This window comes from Triturus cristatus, chromosome 8 (assembly GCF_964204655.1).
Source record: "Triturus cristatus chromosome 8, aTriCri1.1, whole genome shotgun sequence".
Lineage (NCBI taxonomy): Eukaryota > Metazoa > Chordata > Amphibia > Caudata > Salamandridae > Triturus > Triturus cristatus.
Genome location: NC_140591.1, coordinates 1,700,997,447 through 1,701,021,735, shown reverse-complemented (window position 1 = coordinate 1,701,021,735; position 24,289 = coordinate 1,700,997,447). Strand labels below are relative to the sequence as shown.

Here is a 24,289-nt window from a genome sequence, read left to right as displayed (position 1 = left end):
TCTACAATCAGTTTGGTGCTGGGCAGTGAGGCTGCCTGCCAAGGCTACACCATCAACTGACCCATCATCAGGGTTCTGTCAGAGCAGGTCAGGGAGTGGATCACTCTCTTCCTCCTGTCCCTCGTCAGTAGCCATGAGGAAGCCCATGTCTGCCCTGTCAGCATAAGGTTTGAGTCTGTTGTCAGATACTACCTCCTTGGGAAAGCCTACTCTTGAGAATACACTCAGGAGAGCTCTTGCCACCACAGGTGCTGTAGTGGTCCTTAGGGGAATTGCTTCTGGATACCTGGTGGCATGATCCACTACGACCAGTATAAACCTGTGCCCAGATGCTGATTGGGGATCCGTGGGACCAACAATGTCAATCCCTACCCTTTCAAAGGGCACCCCCACCACAGGTAGTGGTATCAGGGGGGCCTTTGTAGTGCCACCTGCTTTGCCACTGGCTTGGCAGGTCACACAGGAATGACAAAACTCCTTAGTTTCTTCAGACATGTGGGGCCAGTGAAAGTGAGGAACAATTCTGTCCCAAGTTTTGTTCTGGCCCAGGTGTCCTGCTAGGGGGATATCAAGGGCTAGTGTCAATAGGAAACCCCTAAACTTCAGAGGTATAACCAACCTCCTGGATGCACCAGGCTTGGGGTCTCTACTCTCTGAGTAAAGGAGTCCATCATCCCAATACACTTTATGGGTGCCACTAGAATTCCCAGCAGCCTCATCAGCAGCTTACTTTCTGAGGGATTCAAGAGAGGGGCAGGTTTTCTGTTCCTGGCTCAGATCAGACCTGGAAGGGCCCCCTGTCCCCAAGAACTCAACCTGGTCAGGTTCAAGCTGAGATGCGTGCAGAGATACCTAACATTTCTGCATGGGTCCTGAGCTCCACTTCAGCCCAAGCTGAAGTCTCTAAATCATTGCCAAGCAAACATTCAACAGGCAGGTCTGCACTTACCACAACTTTCTTGAGGCCAGTTACCCCTCCCCAGGAGAATTTATCAACTGCCAGGGCATGGATGGTCCTGACATTGCTAGCATTGGTCACTTAAAAAAGTTCACCAAGTATGATCTGCCCAGGATCCACAAGGTCTTGTGTCACCATTGTAACACTTGGCACTGTATCCCTGTATGCCAAAGCCTCTTTTCCATTAATTAAAGGCTGCTGTCTGTACTTGCCCAAGTTACTGGGACTCACAAAGTAGGACATATCCATGCCTCCATCACAGATCAGTACAGCCTGAGTTGGAACTCTGACAAGGCCAGAGTCCATCTCAGAACACAGGGTTAACCCTACTACACCCTTATTCTGATTTCCACCACCTGGAGCTGAACTAGGGGGAACAGTTGCCTTAGGTGCAATGGTGGCTGGAGTGGAGTCTTTAGACCAATTACAGTCACTAGTCCAATGCTGTTGTTTTTACAAACTTTACACCATGGTTTCTTTTGGCCTTTCTGTTTGGAAGATCGGGACTCTCCACCATTAGAAGATTTTTGGGGACCTTGTGAAGACTTCTGGTCTTTACCCTTCTCCTCACCCTTATTAGGATCTTGCTTCTTCTGGTCACCGCCTTGTATCTGTACCTTCTGCCTCACCCTGGTTCTGACCCATTTGTCTGCCTTCTTTCCCAATTCTTGGGGAGAGGTCAGATCAGAGTCTACCAGGTACTGGTGCAACAGCTGATTTTGACAGTTATTAAGAATCTGCTATCAGATTGTACAATCCTATGAAGTCACACACTTTACTGCCCAATAACCAACCTTCCAGAGCCTTAGCAGCACAGTCAACAAAGTCAACCCAGTCCTGATATTGTGCCTTTTGGGTGTCTCTGAACTGCATCCTATACTGCTCAGTGGTTAGGCCAAACCCATCTATGAGAGCACTCTTCAGGACTTTGTAATCATCAGCATCCTCTTCTCCTACAGCGAGGGGCTTGTCTCTACCTTTGTCTGCAAAGGAGAGCCATAAGATTGCTGCCCACTGCCATTGAGGGACCTTCTGTACTTTACAGGCCCTCTCCAAGGCAGTTATCCATTTGTGGATGTCATCCCCACTCTGGTAGGGAGGGACAATCTTGTTGAAATTCCTATGGTCATGAGATCTTTCTCTACCACTAGGGAAGTTGCTGCCACCATGGGACTCTAGTCCCATCTTTTTTCTAGCTCTTTCAAGCTCTAGGGACTCCCTTTCTAAGGCTACCTGCTGTCTTCTAATTCTCAGCTGGGCTTCCTGATAATTCAGTTGCCTTTCTCTCTTCTCCTGGGGGGATTCCCTCCTATGAGAAGAGACAGAGGTCCCTATAGATATACCAGAATGGTCAGACTCCATAGAAGGAGATCTGGGCCTTCTAGGTGTACCTCCAACTCTTCCTAGGGGAACAAAGAGAGGGCTACCTTGGCCTTCCTCCTCATCTCCAGTAGGAGCTGCATTGTCCAGGTCAAGGTTATTGTTACCTTCCTGGTCAGCATCAGCGTCTGAGTCCTGGTGGTTTGTACCACCAGTTTCTGCCTCTGCTGCTGCCCCATCCCCAATGCCTAACCCCTCAGGTTCTGAACCCTTGCTAAGGTCATCTAACAGTAGTACCTCCTTGAGGCGTTGATTGTTGGCACTTTTGCCGGTATTCAATTTCCTCATAGTTCACAAGGCCCTCAATTCTAAGAATGGGAATGTGTCACACTTGGAGGCCTGTAACATACTAACATCTGGCAGGGACACACTGGTTCCTGGCTTTGAAGACATTACTAGTGAGGTGTGGTGTACGCACTACCTACTCTAGTTGTTACCTACTAAACTCTCTTGAGTTGTAGAAAGGGTGTGCTGAGCCCTTAACACACAACTGTAAGTTCAGTAGAACTTACTGTATTTAAGCTTGTATTATATGTACCTCTGGTACCTTTAGTGGTTTTTGTAGGAGAGTAGGATCTGCTTCACATGGGTACCCCCACTTTTTGCTGGTGTTTCACTGTGTTTCGACCTTAGGCTGGCTGTGGCCCTGCTAATCAGGACCCCCGCCAAGCTGCTTCCTCTCTAAAATGGTTTCCATGTACATTAGGTACATTTCTAATTGGATTCTGGAGTGCCTTGTAAACCCCTAGTATATGGTATACTATGTACCTAGGGCATAGGTACCTCAGAGGCCTACCAGGGGCTGAAGCATGTATTATGCCACCCCTGGGAAGCACTCCAAAATGACACCACAGGTCTGCTACTGCAGGCTGGGTAAGGTGGTGCCTGCACCCCTTACAGTGGTATAGGCTACCTATATCACTACCATTGCACACACATGTAAAACCTATAAGTCACTCCTATGGCAGGCCTTAACAATCCTGAAGGCAGAGTGCTTGGTTTTTATGTGACAGGGTGCCCTGCATGAGCAGAGCCCCTCTGCAGCGTTCGGAGTACCTCCTCTGATGCGGTTTGTGGTGCAGCCTGACCATATACACTAAAGTGCATTATAACCTCACGGTAAATGCTAACTTTGGGCTGGCTGCACGGAAACATGTGTTTGGTGTCAAGCGCTTTGGAATACTACCCCCCTCCCCCGCCAGTTCTGGCGGCGGGGGTAGCATTCCACCATTCTAGAGGGAGAGACATGTTCACCCGGTCGGACTTTCTACAGCCCTGGCATCACAGAATGGATGCCTCTGCCACAGAGACGGGTCTGGCCTCCTGCTGCTGACCGAAACTCTGGCAGGGGAGGCCTGGACAATAGGTTTCTTGTTGCAGGGAAGTGTAACCACCTCCCCAGACAGGCAGATGTGTATTGGGGCTGGGCGGGAGCACTCTCTGGTGCTTTGAAGTCCTGCACTGGGGGCACACTTGGTGTCCCTGTGCATAGTCCAGTTCAAACCGGATTCAGGGGCTACCTGCCCCTGCTCTGGCGCAAAACTGGACAAAGGAAATGGGTGTAACCACCCCTCTTTCCAAACCCTCCCATAGGTGGGTCCCTAGAGTATGTCCAACCCCCAAACTTTGTATAAGTATGGGAACCCAGTCCTTGAGACTTTAGATTACCCTGGACGAAACTCTGCAACATATATCCTGGACCTTCGACTTTCTATTTCCGCTAGAAGACTGAAGAAATCTCCCTTGGGGTCAAGGAGTGACTCCCCTGCTTGGCAGGCACCAAAGAAGCAACTGTCCGGTCTGCAACTCTGAAGCTCACGCCGTACGCCGAAGTCTTTGCATCACCAGAGGTGAATTTCCAGACTTCCCCGAGGCTATCCTGAGTCCACTGCAAAGCTGAGGCCCGTGGCTAATGTGGAACCGTGACCCCTGGACACCGTGATCTTTTGCTGATCCATCATCTTCCTGGTCTTCCTCGAAGTTGTGCTTTGGGCTCCGAGTAGCCCCAGCCTTGAGCACCTCCTGCACCGAAGATCTCTGGCCTCCACTCCACGAGTGACCTGTGGGCCAGGTTCAAGTGCGACCGCTCGGGGCTCCTTTGCGATTACTAGCCCGTTGGCTAGCAGGTCCCCACAAAGGCAACTCCTTTTCAAATTGGGCATTCCTGGTTGCTCCAGACATGCCCCAACTTACCCTCGCTGGGTGAGTCCCCCAGACCTTGCTGGTCTGCACCGACGTCCTTTTTCTATTTCCACGTGACTTGCCGTTGCCAAGGCTTGTTGGGTCCAATCTGGTTGCCGACACCGCAGCACTCGACAGACTTTGTGGGACAGCTCGAATCCAGCTCCTGGTTGTCGTAGACGCCTCCTGGACCTTGTGGCTGAAGAGTCAAGACACCCGTCAACTTACCTGAAGCACCCGACATCTGTGGGCATTGGTCCATCCTGCCCCTGGACACTGGTAAGTGACCCAGACTCTGTCCCCTCTGCTTTCAGGTTCTTTCCATCCTTGATCCAGGCATGGATCTCTCCGGACACTTCTCTTCACAGCAGCAGCACTTCCTTGCCAGCTTCCATTGAAATCGACAACGCGACCTGACACCAAAAGACACCTATGCACCCGGCTTCCCTGGGTGAGGTAACTCAAGTACTCCGGTGCTCCCGTGGGTGTTGGCCCTAGACACCTCTAAGTCCAAAAGGGTTCATTCATAGTCATCCTCTAAGTGTCCTTAAACTCTTCATTTTCAGTGCGACTTTCCCCATAGAAGTTAAGGAGATTCGCGGCTGTGTTCTCACACAGCACGTGTCCCCCGTGGGTCCCCTGTGTCACTACCTTGGGTGGTTCCTTGTGGTCCAAGCACTTTTACAGGCTCTAGGCCTTGTGTCTAGCTCAGTTGGGTTTCTTATCTTATACCACTTCATTCGTTTAGGGTTAGGTACGCCCCTAGGGCCCAAACGTGTATTTGTGCTTTTACTGTTGGATACTGACTTGTAACTTAAGTGCTTCGAACTCCAGCCTCATAAAGAGACTAGAGGGGTGCGTTTTATCTTAAATACATATATTGTAAATATATACCTGGTGTGGTGGTCTTTTCAGTTGATCATTCAAGAGATTATAGACTGGTAAAACAAGCTGCTTTACATTCCTTCAAGAGTCCATAGCTACCACTAGGATAGCTTTCAATAAAGGTTGCCTTTAACCTATCACCATAAGGGGTTGTTTGGACTGATACAAGGTGCCCACTAGAACTAGTGGACAGCATATACCAGGCCAACATCTCACAGCAGCTATCAGCTAGCTTCAGCTGAAGCACACTGGGACACTGACTGCAGTGCAGCTACCATCTTCCTTCAGCTGCATCGCACAGGGACACCGACTGCAGTGCAGCTACCAGCCAGCTTTAGCTGCAGCGCACAGGGACACAGACAGCAGTGCTGCTACCAGCTAGCTTCAGTTGCAGCACACCGGGTTACCGACTGCAGTGCAGCTCCCAGCCAGCTTTAGCTGCAATGCACAAGGACACCGACTGCAGTGCAGCTACCATCTCGCTTTAGCTGCAATGCACAAGGACACCGACTGCAGTGCAGCTACCATCTCGCTTCAGCTGGAGCACACCGGGACACTGACTGCAGTGCAGCTAGCTTCTGCTGCAGCACACCGGGACACTGACTGCAGTGCAGCCAGCTTCTGCTGCAGCACACAGGGACACTGACTACAGTGCAGCTAGCTTCCGCTGCAGCACACGGGGACACTGACTACAGTGCAGCTACCAGCCAGTTTCAGCTGCAACGCACAAGGACATTGACTGCAATGTGGCAAAATACATATGACGTCTGTATAGCATCAGTTATATATCGATATAAGTATCTTATAATAAGATCCTTATGGGAGGGCAGCGTTGATGAAAGGCTCAGTTCTAGAATGGGGAAATGTGCGGGCACAGGGCTGGGACTGGTGTGGAAACTATATATAGTTTCAGTATACTGCGATGATTGAAGGCTGCAGTGATGCTGGAACAATTGTCAGAGTGGGGTTGCTGTTATCAATGTTGCGTGACTGACTGAAGTCATAGGGATTCTGAAAGCTACAAGGGTAGCAGTGCATAGATGACGTGTGTTGCAGATTTGCAACAGTCTACACCCATTCAGCATGAAAGCAGCGAGAGTGCGGCACGGAGCAGGTGGTTTGGGGCATGCTCTCCAGGGGCGGCTCCTCCACTAGGGCTGAGGAGCGTCGCCTCACTACTTTCTCGCAGTGCGAGAAACCCAAAACACAACATGATAATAACTAAAAGTTACAGTTTCATGTTTGCTTTGCGCACTGCGGGTGGGCATGTGGGTGGGGCTGCTCAATGAGTACGGCAGGGGCAGAGTGGTGTGCCCACTCTGAGTGCACAAAGACTGTTTAGTTGGCCCTCTCGGGCTGCCCAAACCAACCATTTACACTCTCCCCTTCTCGAACATGGACACCCCATTAGACCCTGGCTGGGCGGCGTCCCGACCAATCACAACACTGCTTGCAGCATTGTGACTGGCTTAGGGGAGGGAGCCTTGCTGCCTGCTTCCTGTCGGAGAGCAAGAGCCGATAAGACGCAGGACCCGGCAAAAAGTTACGTTTAAGTTTCTTTTTTTTTTTTTTTTATTTCCCCGCGACCACCACCCCGCCCCCCCCCTCCCTTCCCCACGTGGACACCGCCTGCAAATCTTCCCCAGCGATCCCTCGCTCCCGACCCCCCCCTCCCACCTGCGAGCAATGCCGGCCACTACTGACGCTCTCACAATTATTTTACTAATGAATTTCTGCTGAAGCATAGCGCACTATCATTAACATATAGCCCCATTTCTATAGTAATATCCCTTACATTTGCATAGGCCAGTGTGCAGTAAGTTCTAATGATAAAGTGATAAAGCACACAAATGTGTGGAAAATCCTTCTTTTGTTCTTTCTTACCTGCTGCTATATTTTGGAATATTTGTACCGTTTAGAAGTCGGTATTTATTTTATTGAGTTGGAAATGTGTTAGAATGCTACAGACATTCTCTTAACACTCCTTGTACAACAGCAAACAGCAAGATTGTCGCACACTTCACATTACAAAATCTTCTCATTTTAATGGAGTAATAGTGACCAGCACTTCTTCAAATGCCCAACATTGATTTGCCAAAACTAAAACTAGGAATACTTTTTTCACCTAAAATGATTTTCAAAGGCTTCGCAGTATGCATTAACTTGGCTTCGACTCATAGGGGCATAATATACTCAAGGAGCTATCGCCGAGTTAACGCCACTTTATCGCAGCCAAAGTCGCGATAAATTTATCACCCCATTCACAAGCTGGTGCTAACAGCCCATAGCACCAGTTTACCAGCGATAGCAGCCGCAAAAAACATCGCCACAGATGACCCCTGCAACTATCACTAATGAGATGCAGAGTAGGCGTTCCTGTGCCAAAAGCCGCGACAACACCACTCCGCAACATTCTCAACGACCAGACAGATCGGCGATAAGAACACAAAACATGCAATAAGACACGTTAGCAGCAGGAAAGTAACACCTTCTCTGACCTGGAGTAAAGTCGGACGACAGCCTGCACCACTATAGGGAGCACAGCCCAGAGCCACACCTGAAGGGCAACAGATGCCATGGAGTCACTGACCATGCAAGCCGGACACCCAAGAGGGCCACAACACCCACCACCACCACCCCCAGAACCCCCCCACCCCGGGCGCCCCCTCCAGCCAAAGACATGCCACATCAACTACATGGAATCATGCACCAAATAATCCGCCAGACGTCGCACAATTACATCTGGTGACATGCATGTGTCGTCACAAAAATGAGCATCACACAAGACAAAAATCATGATGAGAAGGTCCTGCGCACATCAAGGGACAAAGAGATAGCGAAGGAGAGGAGAGAGAGAGAAAGAGAGGGGGAGAGAGACAGACGGACAGAGAGGGGGAGAGAGAGATAGACGGACAGAGAGGGGGAGAGAGATAGACGGACAGAGAGGGGGAGAGAGATAGACGGACAGAGAGGGGGAGAGAGAGATAGACGGACAGAGAGAGCGAAGGAGAGAGAGAGAAAGAGGGAGAGAGAGATAGACGGACAGAAAGGGAGAGAGAGATAGACAGACAGAGAGGGGGAGAGAGATAGATAGAGAGAGAGAGAGAGAGAGAGAGAGAGAGAGAAAGAGAGGGAGAGAGAGGGACAGACGGACAGAGAGAGAGTGAAGGAGAGAGAGAAAGAAAGAAAGAGAGGGAGAGAGAGATAGACGGACAGAGAGAGGGAGAGAGAGATAGACTGACAGAGAGGGGGAGAGAGACACAGATAACAGAAGAGATGGACAGGGAGAGAGAGTGCCGACACTGCACACCAAGGCCACACTGCTCACCTGCTGCCACCGGTGTGTCTCCAACTACGTGCCGGCATGTAGTGCAGTTCACCAGGACCCGCATCTGAAATAGATCCGTCAACTGAAACAGAGTCCAGATACATGAATGGCAAACTACATACAATGGCACACGACATCATCGCCGGTCTACCCCTGCGTACCCAGCCAGCTGCAGCCCAGCCCCTCCCGCCGCCCAGCGGTGCATGCCCGCCCCTGCGCACCCATGCTTCACTGCTCACCTTCCACCACCGGTGTGTAGAAAAGATGGCCCACCACGTGCCGCTGCAAGCCGGGGGCCCGCGGACATGGCAACCTCCACATCATGCAGCCCCACTCCGCAGGCCACCAGGTCTTACTTTTGGTGCTGTGTCTTGATTTCGCCATGGCAGAGGACATACCAGTGAACAGGGCATCATCGCAAGGTGCACACCCGCTCAGCCCTTGAGGTGACACTTACTCTGTGGCCAGCGAGGCCATGCCACGTGGCGGTAGGCCCCCGCTGTCCGCTGACTCAGGCCTAGACTGCGGTCCAGCAGGGCACACAAAACCTGAGCAGTCTGGACCGCCAGGACGGGGCATCGTCGCAGGCTGCACACCCGCTCAGCACTTAAGGTGCCCCTACCTCAGTACCCAAAAGTCACCGTTCCATGGCGGTGTGCCTCTGCTAGCCGCAGTGCATCCGGTGCCACCAAGTCTGTGCCCCGCAAGTCATGGACCCTCTATGATTGGGTATCGTGGTGCGGATGCCTTCATGTCACCTCCGGGCCGGCGGAATGTGATGTCTCAGGCCCCTGGGCCCCCATGCCTACATGCACACCACACGGATACACCCCAAGAGAGGTTGGAAATGTCATCGAGCACGTGTGCTCAGCCCTTTTTATTGGCAGGGTCACATGTCCTGTGATGTGTGTGCTGGATGGGTGTGCTGTGGGTGTAAGCCAGCCGTGAGGGAGTGGCTGTGGCATGCTGACAACTAGACCTGTGGTCAGCAGATCACAACAGGGAAGTCCTGGCACATGTAGCTTTGTCGTCCCTCGTGTGCGTAAGTGTAGTGGGCTGGCCTGGCTTATACTAGTCCAGCGTAAGGGTTTGCACGATGACCCCGGGGCTCTGGGCGTGGTTCCGTGTGGGGCTGGACAAGGAAGTAACAAATGCATGTGTCGCTGTTGTTGCGTCGGCGCCACCCGGACAACATTCGGCAATGTGTCAGCCTGTGACCCTAGTCCGACAACATGAGCCACATAGCCAAAGAGGAAATCACTGACCCTACATTCATCCATACTTCCACACTTGAAAGACCATAGACACAACACATCTGTGTGATTCGGAATGTTTAATGCACATTCAGTGGAGTATTCCATCGGGAGCAGTGCAGGGCCATGCAAACCCCACAGGACGATGTTGGCCCATGGAGGGCAGCCAGAGTCTTTCAGGGAATGACAAGTCCAAAGGAAATGGAGGAGTTCAGTCTGCAGTCTGATTGCTGTGTCATTGGCGATCAAACAGAATATGGCAGTCCATTGCGAGGTCCAAGATGAGGTTTGCAGAGTGCATCAGGGGACAGTGGAAGGTGACGATGCAGAGGGGAGAACCAAGCTGAAACTGGCCATATGGAGGAGATGCATGCTACTGCGTCGTCCTTACCATGAAGGCGGTTTCATCCGCATCTTCGTCTTCTGCTGTTCTATGTGCCTCACGCCGGCACGAGTTGTGTCCTGTGTTCTGTTGTGGACGTGTTGCGGTTTGTGCTACATTGTGAGTGTTGATGTGCTCTGCATGTTATGTGTGTGTGCTGCATTTTGGAGAGTCGTCCCTGCACCTCTGATTTTGCTGCCCCTTATCCCTTACATGCGGTGTGCCTTTGACTTCTCTGCTTATACAGTGCTGCGATGTTGCATACTTGGGTACATTGGTCTCTTGGTGGGATTTGGGGGCTGGGGCATGGTTTGTCTGTAGATGTGCTCTACTTAATTGTGCATGTGTGCCATTGTGCCCATCTCCCCCATCCCCCCAGTCCCTGGTCGTTACTCACCCTGTTGGGTCAGGTCATGTTGAGCAGTGTACGGTCCCCCGACTCCTGCCACCATCTCCCCACTGATGACTGTGGACATCATTTCCTCCATCTCGTCCAGCTCCTCCTGTGGCGCTGGACTCCCGCCTCCGGTCTGCATTGCTGCCTTCCGGTTGTTTGCGAGTTTCTGCTTGGTTTTGCACTTCACACCATTCCAGCGCCTCTTGACCTCTTCCATGGTCCTCTTCATCACTCCGACTGCATTCACCTTGTCCACAATGGTCTGCCATAGTCCTTTTTTTGTTGCCAATGACACAGTGGAGGTGACAAACAGTAGTTGATGGTGTTCTATCACCTCCGTTATCAGGGTTCTGTTTTCCTGCGGACTGAAGCGCTTCTTCCTACTCTTCTTCTCCTTGGCCTTCCCTGTCCCCGAGGTCACAGGCAGGTCCTCCGGGGGGCTTGTGGGGTTCTGGTTCTCGTCCGTACTTGCTCCGGCAACATCCATTGTGCTTCGCTGTTGTTTGACATTTGTCAGCTTTTTTCTACTTTTATGGTGATTTTTCCCACCTGAGGCGTGTGAATTGCAGGCCTGTAGCTGGTTTTCGCAGATTTTTTAAATCGCGGTTGGCCTCATCGCAACTTCTTTTACGTTTGCGTTTCTCATTTTTGCGGTGTGGCGTTGATTTTAACGCGGTCAGTTGACGCGTTATCTGGAGTATATCGCATGGTGTCGCCGTGTTGAGAATGCTTCGTTATCACGGCGTTCTTCTCCTGCGATGGACTGCGATGTTGGAAGTTGCATTAAGTTACTTTTGCGATGGTAATCACACGTTCTTGAGAATAAGCCCCATAATTTATGTGATTGGTTGACATTACTAAATTATGTTATATTTTTCTTTTCAACATCTGATAAAGCCTGCTGAACTTTAGATAATGTTTGGGCAAACAACAAGAGGGTGCAGAACCCAACTTCCTTTGCTGCTCTTGCACCCCCACAACACAACAACCCCAGTGTTCAAGGTAAGGAGGCTGAGGCAATATTATTTCTCATGGTAGGTAAGGGCAATGTATGTGGTTTGCATGGTGGGTGGGTGGGTGGGGTGGATGCATATCTGTATCAGTTTGAGGCATGGAACTGTGTAAATCAATAATAAAAGCAATTGGAATGTTGGGAGTTCCATTGATGAAAGTTAATTGGCTCAGAGATTAGAATGGCTGGTGTAAGCGACCAGTATGGCCCACCGAGACAGCAGGCTATAAGGCTAGATTTTTAACAGTCACATTGTGCAATGAGAGCTGTTTTAGATCTATTGTGATAATGCACATGATCTGCATTGATACAGAAATATAAGTTATGTTTTTGTACCAAACCTTATACATTGTACTCTGATGATTGACAGGTAACTTTAATATTGGTAAGACACCATGAATGGATCACTGACATACTATCGAGTAGAAGAATATCGAACTACCAAAATATAGAAGGAAAAATATAGAATGCCAAAATATCGAATGCCTATCTCCAAACAGGTAAGTACAAAAATATCGAATCCAAAATATCGTTGTAAAAAATATAGTCATAATATCGAATTATTGTAAATGTCTTAAAATTAATTAAATAAAACATGTAATTAACTGAAACATACTTACAAATACTTAAATTACTTTAAAATTAATAAATAATTAATGTAAGTAAAAAAAAATTAAAAAAATACATATATATTAAGGTAATATTAATTTAAAAAATGCAATATTTTTTGCGTAGGATAGCGGGCGGGTAAAATTTACTATTACCACTCCAGTAAGTGCAATAGTAGGGAAAACGTTGGATAGCGGGAGGGTAAAAACTACTATTCCCACTCCAGAGAGTGCAACATTAGGGAAAGCGTTGGATAGCGGGAGGGTAAAAATTAGTATTCCCACTCCAGTGAGTGCAACAGTAGAGAAAGCATTGGATAGCGTAGGGGTAAAAATTACTATTCCCACTCCGAAGAGTGCAACAGTAGGGAAAGTGGTGGATAGCGTAGGGGTAAAAATTACTATTCCCACTCCAGTGAGTGCAACTGTAGGGTAAGCGTTGGATAGCGTAGGGGTAAAAATTACTATTCCCACTCCAGAGAGTGCAACAGTAGGGAAAGGGTTGGATAGCGGGAGGGTAAAATTTACTATTCCCACTCCAGTGAGTGCAACTCTAGGGTAAGCGTTGGATACCGTAGGGGTAAAAATTATTATTCCCACTCCAGTGAGTGCAATAGTAGGGAAAGGGTTGGATAGCGTAGGGGTAAAAATTACTATTCCCACTCCAGTGAGTGCAGTAGTAGAAAAAATAATAATTTAATATTTTATTAAAAATAAATACATTATCAATACCAAATAAAAATATTAAAATTAATTACCAAACAATATTTAATAATTACTTTATTATAAATACCAATGTTTGTATTAATAACCTATTAATAATTAATTAACAACCAATTAATTTTCAATACCAAAAATTAATAAATAAAATACCAATTAATAATTAATTTATTCATTTATTAGCAATATACAAAAATTATTTCAATAATTTACAATTAAATTAATTTCCACCATATTCCCCTATAAACCCACAACCCGCTACAAATAATAAATTAATACAATTAACATAATTATCAATTAAACAATTAATACAAATTATTTACCAATAATTAAGCACAAACCAATTAATTTTCAATACCAATTAATAATTACCTAATAACAATTAAATTACTTCCCACCCTATTCCCCTATAAACCCACAACCCGCTACAGAAGTAAAACGCAAAATTAAATTAAAAATAATTAATAATTCCTAAAAATTATTATTTAATGTACTATAATTAAATTACTTCCCACCCTAATCCCCTATAAACCCACAACCCGCTACGGAATTAAATTACACAAAAATTAAATAACATAAAATTCATTACTTTAAAAATATTCAAACATACATTCCAAAATTTATACATACTTTTAACACATATACTAACACTTAAAACACTATAAAAAAAAATCGATATTTTTAACAAATATATTATGACTGTTGATATTACTTACTTCTATATTATTTAAATCTATATTTTATTTCTTACCTGATTTTCGATATTTTTCACCACTATATTTTGGCAATTCGATATTCTGTCCATTCTATATTAAAAACTCGATATTCTGTCCTGTCGATATTTTCAATTCGATATTATGTCTGTTTACCACCATGAATAAAGCCGAGCAGCTCCCGTTGACACCATTCCTTAGACTGAGACGTGAAAACAAACTAAGTGTAAAACAATTAGAACCTGACTGGCCCGACCTAAAACTACAACAAACTGCCCAAAACAGGGGGAAGACTTACTGATGCAGAATCTCAAACTCCTGCTACACAAAAGTTGATTGGCTTACAGGGAATACTTCAACAAACTCTCTGTTCTGCTTCCCCTGCTTGCTGCTTGGTGGTGAAATTCGAGGTGGGGGCTACAAGTCAGCCGAAGTACAACTTCAATAGACGTCAGGAAGTCAATGCACTTGCAGAAATGAACAGTGACCAGGAGTTCCGGTTCCACGCTACTCACGAGGGCTGCTGGTCTCAGCTTTGCTGGGGACATAGGTCAGCCTCTGAGATGTCTGGAAATCCTCTTCCTGGCCTGCAAATACTTTGGAGTCCGGCGGGAGCTTCGATGATGCAAATTGCTTCGTTGGTGCCTGCCAAGCAGGGGAGTCGCTCCTTGACCCCAAAGGAGATTTCTTCAGTCCTCGGGTCTTGAGCAGAGCATCGAAGGTCCAGGATTCAGCGTCAGAGTTTCGTCCAGGGTAATCTAAAGTCCTAAGGACTGGGGTCCCATACTTATACTAAGGTAGGTGGTTGGACATACTCTGGAGACCCACCTATGGGAGAGTTTGGAAAGAGGGGTGGCTACACCCATTTCCTTTGTCCAGTTTCGCGCCAGAGCAGGGGAAACCTATTGTCCAGGCCTCCCCTGGCGGAGTTTCGGTCAGCAGCAGGAGGCCAGACCCGGGTCTGTGGCTGCAGCATCCATTTTGTAATGCCAGGGCTCTATTAAGTTTATACCGGGTATACCAGTGCTGTCATGTCTCTCCCTCTAGAAGGGTGGGATCATACTCCCACACCAGTTACTGGTGTGGGGGGGGGGGTATGATTCCAAGCTGTTTGACACCAAACACAACATGTTTCCGTGCAGCCAGTCCAAAGTTAGCATTTACCGTTTGATTATAATGCACTTAAGAGTATATGGTCAGGCTGCACTACAAACAGCAGAAGGGTCTCTGAACGCTGCAGAGGGGCTCTGCTCATGCAGGGGCACCCTCTCACATAAGAACCAAGCACTCTGCCTTCAGGATTCATAAGGTCTGCCATAGGAGTGACTTATAGGTTTGTATGTGTGTATATATATAGCGATATAGGTAACCTATATCACAGTAAGGGGTGCATGCACCACCTTACCCAGGCTGTAGTAACAGACCTGTGGTGTAATTTTGGGTGGCTTTCCATGGGTGGCATAATACATGCTTCAGCCCCTGGTAGGCCTCTGGGGTAACTATGCCCTAGGTACATAGTATACCATATACTAGGGACTTAAAAGGGCACCTCAGATCAAATCTGTAATGTACCTAAAGTACATGGAATCATGTTAGAGAGGAAGCATCTAGGTTTGGGCCCTGAATACCAGGGTCCCAGCCGGACTAAAGTTCAAAAACAGTGAAACACCAGCAAAAAGTGGGGGTAAACATGTGAAGCAGATCCTACTCTCCTACCCCCCCCCCCCCCAAACGCAGGGACATTAAACTAACCTTGACCAGTTGAGTCTTCATGTTCAAAGTGGAAATAGCTGGAGAGTCCATCTGCATTGGAATGGTTACTCCCAGGTCTATGTTCCACTGTATAGTGCATCCCCTGTAGGGAAATGGACCACCTGGGCAATTTGGGATTTTCACCTTTCATCTGTTTTAGCCATAAGAGGGGTTTATGGTCTGTCTGAACAATGAAGTGAGTACCAAATAAGTATGACCTCAACTTCTTCAGAGCCCAAACCCCTGCAAAGGAATCCCTCTCAATGGCTGACCAACGTTTCTCTCTGGGGGTCAACCTCCTGCTTATGAAAGCTACTGGTTGATCCTGACCATCATTCAACTGTGACAATACAACCCCTACCCCCAACTCAGATGCATCTGTTTGCATAATGAACTTTTTGGAGTAGTCTGGACTCTGCAGAATGGGAGCAGTGCACATGGCCTGCTTCGGGTCATCAAATGCCTTTTGACAGCTAGCTGTCCACTGAACCTTTTTGGGCATTTTCTTAGAGGTTAAATTATTCAGGGGTGTCACTATTGATCCATACCCTTGACAAATCTTCTATAGTACCCAGTCAGGCCTATGAAGTCTCTCACCTGAGTCTGGGTAGTGGGAGCAACCCAGTACATTATGGTCTGGATTTTGCTCTGTAATGGTTGAACCTGGCCACCACCTGCAAGGTGGCCCAGGAACACAACCGAACTCTGCCTTATCTGGCACTTAGTAGCCTTGATAGTTGGGCCTGCTTTTTGCAGGGCCTCCAAAACATTCCTCAGGTGGACCAGGTGATCCACCCAGGTGGAGCTAAAGACAGCAATATCATCTAGATAGGCTGCACTATAGTCTTCCAGGCCTGTAAGGACTTGATTCACCAACCTTTGGAAAGTGGCAGGTGCATTCTTCAAACCAAAGGGCATTGCCACAAACCGATAGTGCCGACTAGGGGTAGAAAATGCTGTATTTGGCTTTGCATCATCAGCTAGTCTGATCTGCCAGTAGCCAGCTGTCAGGTCAAATGTACTTAGAAACTTGGCTGAGGCCAAAGTATCTATTAGCTCATATGTCCTTGGGAAGGGATGGGCATCAGTCCTAGTGACTGCATTGAGACCCCTGTAGTCTACACAAAACCTCATTTCTCTTTTTTCACCACTGGGTTGAGGTTTAGGAACCAGGACTACTGGACTAGCCCAAGGGCTAACTGAGGGTTCAATCACACCCAGATCCAACATCTTTTGGACTTCTGTCCTTATACAGTCCCTGACATGGTCAGGTTGCCTGTAGATCTTATTATTCACAGGCAGACTGTCCCCAGTGTCCACTTCATGAGTGCACCAGGTGGTCTGACTTGGAGTCAGAGAAAACATATGTCTGAACTGGCTGAGAGGTTGTCTGCAGTCAGTTTGCTGCTGGGCAGTGAGGCTGCCTGCCAAGGCTACACCATCAACTGACCCATCATCAGGGTTCTGAGAAAGCAGGTCAGGGAGTGGGTCACTCTCTTCCTCCTGTCCTTCATCAGTAGCCATGAGCAAGCCCATGTCTGCCCTGTCAACATATGGTTTTAGTCTGTTGACATGAAGTACCCTGTGGGGACTGATAGGGGTTCTAAGGTCTACCAAGTAGGTGACCTCCCCTTTCTGTTCAACAATTGCATGGGGGCCCCTCCATTTGTCCTGGATGGATGCTGGGGCCACAGGCTCCAACACCCACACTTTCTGTCCTGGCTGGTAGGCAGTCAGTACAGCCTTTTGGTCATGCCAGGGTTTTTGAACTTTCTGGCTAGCCTCAAGGTTTTTGGTTGCCTTTTTCATATACTCAGCCATCCTGGAGCAGAGACCAAGTGCATAGTCCACTATAGTCTGTTTGGGGGGCTTGAGAGGTATCTCCCATCCTTCCTTAACCAGATACAACGGACCCCTGACAGGGTGACCAAACAAAAGTTCAAAAGGGCTGAAACCAACCCCCTTTTGAGGCACCTCCCTGTATGCAAATAAAAGGCCAGGCAAGAGTATGTCCCATCTTCGCCTAAGCTTTTCTGGGAGTCCTTTAATCATGCCCTTTAAGGATTTGTTGAACCTTTCAACTAAACCATTGCATTGTGGGTGATAGGATGTGGTGAACTTGTAGTTCACTCCACACTCCTTCCACATAGCAGTCAAGTAACTAGACATGAAGTTTGCACCCCTGTCAGATACTACCTCCTTAGGAAAGCCTACTCTTGAGAATACACTCAAGAGAGCTCTTGCCACTACAGGTGCTGTAGTGGTCCCTAGGGGAATTGCTTCTGGGTACCTGGTGGCATGGTCCACTACCACCAGTATAAACCTGTGCCCAGATGCTGTCTGAGGATCCATGAGACCAACAATGTCAATCCCAACTCTCTCAAAGGGAACCCCCACCACAGGTAGTGGCATCAGGGGGGCCTTTGTGGTTCCACCTGCCTTGCCACTGGCTTAGCAGGTCACACAGGAGCGACAAAACTCCTTAGTGTCTTCAGACATGTGGGGCCAGTGAAAGTGAGGGACAATTCTGTCCCACGTCTTGTTCTGGCCCAGGTGTCCTGCTAGGGGAATATCATGGGCTAGTGTCAATAGGAAGCCCCTAAACTTCAGAGGTATAACCAACCTCCTGGATGCACCAGGATTGGGGTCTCTACACTCTGAATAAAGGAGTCCATCATCCCAATAAACTTTATAGGTGCCACTAGCATTCCCAGCAGCCTCATCAGCAGCTTGCTTTCTAAGGGGTTCAAGAGAGGGGCAGGGTTTCTGCTCCTGGCTCAGATCAGACCTGGAAGGGCCCCATGTCCCCAAGAACACAACCTGGTCAGGTTCAAGCTCCTGTGGGACAGTTCCTTCTTCAGGCTCAAGATCATCTCCCTGAGGAGACTGATCTGCATTCTGAGTCAGGTGGGAAGGCACTGCCTTAACCCTACTGCACCTCCTCTTGTGAGGCACCTGGTCCATTATTCCAGAATCCAGGGCTGGACAGCTTTAGACATTTTGGCCTGTGACCTAGTCACAGCAAAGACATGAGCAGGGATCCCTAACATTTCTGCATGTGTCCTGAGCTCCACTTCAGCCCAGGCTCATTGCCAAGCAAGCACTGTACTGGTAGGTCTGCACTTACCACAACCTCTTTAAGGCCAGTTACCCCTCCCCAGTAGAAGTTAACAACTGCCAGAGAATGGTCTGTTCTGACATTGCTAGCATTGGTCACTTGGTACATTTCACCAAGTATAACCTGCCCAGGATCCCCAAGATCTTTTGTCACCATTGTGACACTTGCTCGTGTGTCCCTGAATGCCTAAGCCTCTACTCCATTTATTAAAGGCTGTTGTCTCTATTTGCCCAGATTATTGGGACTCACAAAGGGGGACATATCCATGCCCCCATCACAGACAAGAACAGCCTGAGTTGGAACTCTGACTAGGCCAGAGTCCATCTCAGAACCCAGGGTCAACCCTACAACATCCTTATTCTGGACATTACCACCACCTATGGTAGCTGTACTAGGGGGAACCGTTGCCTTAGGGGCAATAGTGGCTGGAGTATATTCTTTGGACTTGGTGCAGTCACTGGTCCAGTGAGTTTTCTGTTTACAGATTTGGCACCAAGGTTTCTTTTGGCCTTTTACCTTGTTAGACTGTGAATCCCCACCTGAAGAAGATTTTTGGGGGCCTTCTGAAGACTTCTGGTCTTTACCCTTCTCCCCACCCTTGCCAGAGTGTTTAGGATCTTGCTTCTTGGGTTCACCACCTTGGTTCTGTACCTTCTGCCCCACCCTGGTTCTGACCCACTTGTCTGCCTTCTTTCCCAATTCTTGGGGAGAGGTCAGATCTACGTCCACCAGGTACTGGTGCAACAGATGATTTTGACAATTATTAAGGATCTGCTCCCTCATGATCAAATTGTCCAATCCTTGATAGTCATGCACTTTACTGTAAAGTAACCAACCTTCCAGAGCCTTAGTAGCACAATCTACAAAGTTTACCCAGTCCTGAGTCTGTGCTTTTTGGGTATCCCTGAACTTTAACCTGTATTGCTCAGTGGTTAGGCCAAACCCATCAATTAAGGCACTTTTCAGACTGTTGTAATCATCTGACTCCTCTCCAACAGTGAGGAGCTTATCTCTACCTTTGTCTGCAAAGGAGAGCCATACGATTGCTGCCCACTGCTCCTGGGGGACTCTTTGTACTTTACAGGCCCTTTCCAGTGCAGTTATCCATTTGTGGATGTCATCCCCACTCTGGTAGGGAGGGACAATCTTATTCAGGTTTCTATGGTCATGAGACCTTTCCCTATCTCTAGGGACGTTGCTGCCACCATGGGACTCTAGTCCCAACTTTTTTTCTAGCTCTTTAGAGCTCTAGGGCATCCTTATCTAGGGGTACCTGCTTCCTTCCGATTTCAAGCTGAGCTTCCACATACTTAAGCAGTCTCTCCCTTCTCTCCTGAGAGGTTTCCCTCCTATGAGAGGAGATTGAGGTCACTACAGATGAGTTAGAATGGTTAGACTCCACTGAGGGAGATCATTCTTGACCTTCTTGGCCCACCACCAACTCTCCCAGGAGGGACAAAGAGGGGTCCAGCCCACCCGCAAGATCTACAACGCCGCCACTCTCATCGCACTCAACACCGGCCGGAGCCCCGGCTGCTGCAGAGCCACACCAAGACGCAACCACGGACCCTTCACCTGCCAATCCTGCAAGTTCTCCTGCATCCGGACCCGTACCGCACCCGCCAAGCCAAGCACCAACAGCAACCACCTGAAGCACCTGAAGTGCATCCTGCTCAACACCCGCTCCGTCCACAGGCACGCAGTGGAACTCTGGAACCTGCTCGACGCCACATGCCCAGACGTCGCCTTCCTCACGGAAACCTGGATGAACGCCTCCTCAGCACCCGACATCGCCATCCCGGACGGATACAAGATCACCCGGAGGGACCGCGCCAACCAGAATGGAGGGGGCATCGCAATCATCCACAAGAACACCATCCGCATCACGACCAACTCCGAAGACACCCTCACAGCTGCCGAACACCTGAACTTCCAGATCCACACCGACCCCAAGACCACCCTCAGAGGCACCCTCATCTACAGACCCCCGGGACCTCGCACACAATTCAGCGAAGACAACGCCGACTTCATCAGCCCGCACGCCCTCCCCTCCGCTGACTACATCCTCCTCGGGGACCTCAACTTCCATGTGGAGAACAACAACGACCGCAACACCACTACCCTGCTGGACAACCTCGCCAACCTCGGACTCAAGCAACTGGTGACCACCCCCACCCACTACGCCGGCCACACGTTCGACCCCGTCTTCTCCTCCAGCAAGGACATCACCTTCAGCCACGCCACCGGACTCCACTGGACAGACCACAGCTGCGTCCACTTCAGCTTCAGAAGGACCACAACTCACCACCACCCGCAACTGGTCCCCCGCAGAAGCTGGAACAAGATCACTGCCGACCAGCTCACCACATCCCTGAGCCAGAACCCCCCCACCAGATCAGCGAACCCCAACCAAGCCGCCAACAACCTCACGAAATGGATCAGCAACTGCGCAGATGACCTCGCTCCACTGAAGACCCCCCCGCCAGAACCGGCACCAAGAAAGCATCTTGGTTTACCGACGAACTCAAGAGCTCCAAGAAGAACTGCCGGGCCCTCGAGAAAGCCTGGCACAGAGACCCAACTACAGACAACATGACCATCCTCAAGCTCGCCACTCGAAGACATCACCAGCTGATCCACGCCACCAAGAAATCCGCATTCAAGGAACGACTGGACAACAACGCCCGCAACAGCAAGGAACTCTTCAACATCGTCAAAGAGCTCTCGAACCCCAGCGCCGGAAACAACGACATCACGCCCTCGCAAGACCTCTGCAACTCGCTCGCCTCGTTCTTCCACAGCAAGATCGCAGACATACACAACAGTTTCAGCACACAGCCAACACACCCTACGACCGGAACAACGCCCCCCACCACCACCCTCCGCGCCTGGACCCCAGTCAACACCGAAGACACCATCCGCACGATGAACTCCATCCACTCAGGATCTCCAACCGACCCCTGCCCTCACCACGTCTTCAACAAGGCCGACTCCGTCATCGCACCCCACCTGCGGGACATCATCAACACCTCCTTCGACACCGCCACCTTCCCAGAGAGCTGGAAGCACGCCGAACTCAGCGCCCTACTGAAGAAACCATCAGCGGACCGCACCGACCTAAAAAACTACCGCCCCATCTCGCTCCTTCCTTTTCCGGCCAAAGTCATCGAGAAAACCGTCAACAGAAAACTGGCCGCCTTCCTCGAGACGAACGGATCCCTCGACCACTCGCAGTCCGGCTTCCGGGCCAACCACAGCACCGAGACTGCCCTCATCGCAGCCACCGACGACATCCGAGCTTTGCTCGACAACGGGGAAATAACGGCCCTCATCCTCCTGGACCTCTCCGCGGCGTTCGACACGGTCTGCCACCGCACCCTAGTGCAACGCCTCGACAACATCGGTATCCAGGAGAAGGCACTGGAATGGATCATCCCCTCCTCACCGGAAGAACACAGAGAGTCCGCCTACCCCCGTTCAGATCCGAGGCCACCGAAGTCATCTGCGGCGTACCACAAGGATCATCACTCAGGCCCACCCTCTTCAACGTCTACATGAGCCCCCTCGCGACCATCGCACGCCAATACAACCTCAACATCATCTCCTACGCCGACGACACCCAGCTGATCCTCTCCCTCACCAACGACCCCGCCACCGCCAGAACCAACCTACACGAAGGGATGAAAGACGTAGCCGAGTGGATGACGAACAGCCGCCTGAAACTGAACTCAGATAAGACGGAAGTCCTCATCCTGGGATCATCACCCTCCGCCTGGGACGACTCCTGGTGGCCCCCTGCCCTTGGCAGCGCACCCAAACCAACAGACCACGCACGCAACCTGGGCTTCGTCCTGGACTCCTCCCTCTCCATGACCAGACAAGTCAACGCCGTCTCCGCATCATGCTTCAACATCCTACGCATGCTACGTAAGATCTTCCGGTGGATCCCCACCAAAACCATGAAGACGGTCACCCAGGCCCTCGTCACCAGCCGACTGGACTACGGCAACTCCCTCTACGCCGGAACCACAGCCAAACTCCAGAAACGACTCCAGCGCATCTAGAACGCCTCAGCACGCCTCATCCTGGACATTCACCGCCACAGCCACATCTCCGTACACCTGAGAAACCTGCACTGGCTCCCCGTCAGCAAGAGAATCACGTTCCGACTCCTCACCCACGCACACAAAGCTCTCCACAACCAAGGCCCAAGATACCTCAACGACCGCTTGACCTTCTACACTCCCACCCACCAGCTTCGATCAACCAGCCACGGCCTCGCCGCCGTCCCCCACATCCGAAGAGCCACAACAGGAGGAAGATCCTTCTCCTACCTGGCTGCCAAGACGTGGAACTCCCTCCCCATCAACCTCCGCCTGACCCAAGACCACCTCTCCTTCAGGAAGCAACTCAAGACCTGGCTGTTCGAGCAGTAGCGGAACCCCCTCCCCCAAGCGCCTTGAGACCCTCCGGGTGAGTAGCGCGCTATACAAATGCTTGATTGATTGATTGGTTGGTCCATTTTGGACCTCTCCATCACTGTCTAGGGGAGCTGGAGTTTCCAGCTCCAGATCATGGTCATCTGCCTGGCCAGCCTCAGAGGTCAGGTCATGGGGAATTACAACCCGGGGCCTCTCCTCTGGTGCTGTCCCACCCCCTCTGCCTAGCCCTTTAGATCCTAAAGATCTGCTAAGGTCATCCAGCTTGAGTACCTCTATGAGATGCTGGGTGGTTGGACTTTTGCCTGTCTTCAGTTTCCTAGTTATACACAATGCTCTCAATTACATGAATGGGAGTCTACCATACTGGGAATCTTGAAGCCCGTTGGCTTCTGGCAAGGACCTACTGGTTCCTGGCCTTGAAGACATTACTAGTGTGGTGTGGTGTATTGCATTGCACTACCTACTCTAGGGTGGCCTACTAAACTCTCGAGTTGTAGAAAGGGTGTGTTATCCCTTAACACACCACTTTAAGTTCAGTAGAACTTACTGTATTCTAACACTTGTATTATATGTACCTAGGGTACCTTTAGTGGTTTTCAGTTAGTTACTCAATTGAGATTATCTGGTAAAACAATAGCAAGCTAGAATCCCACACTCTGTACACCAATGTGAGAAGTTGGCCTGATATATGCTGTCCACTAGTTATAGTGGGCACCTTGTATCAGTCCAAACAACCCCTTATTGGTTATAGATTAAAGATAACCTTTATTGAAAGCTATCCTAGTGGTAGCTCTGGAGAGCAGCGTTCAGGCTAAGTCTTGAAGGAATGTAAAGCAGCTTGTTATACCAGTCTAAAATCTCTTAAGTCACTAAATGAAAGATATCCACATCAGGTATATATAAAATATATGTATTTATTACTGAACACACCCTCCTAGTCTCTTAATGAGAGTAGAGTTCAAAACACATAAGTTACACTTCAATAATCACAGTAAAATAGCACAAATACATGTCAGGCCCTAGGGGCGAGCCAAACCATATACTAAAATAGTGGTATAAGAACCACGACTTAACTAGACACAAGGCCTAGAGCCTGTAGAATCACTGGGACCCCAACAAACCACCCAAGGTAGTGACACAGGGGACCCACGGGGGCCGTG

General features: G+C 49.4%; 1 protein-coding gene across 2 annotated transcripts in view; it reads right to left on the bottom strand.

Moving 5' to 3' along the window:
* LOC146808646 (NXPE family member 1-like) overlaps positions 1–24,289 on the bottom strand; it is a 225,509-nt gene that overhangs the window by 118,468 nt on the left and 82,752 nt on the right. Inside the window, exon 1 of one of the 2 annotated variants that reach the window (XM_085623684.1) lies at positions 8,733–8,869. The exons of the other annotated variant lie outside the window; for it this stretch is intronic. The gene's annotated coding sequence lies outside the window, so the exon portion shown is untranslated. Of the gene's footprint in view, positions 1–8,732; positions 8,870–24,289 lie in introns of those variants that run through there. 2 annotated transcript variants of the gene reach the window in all.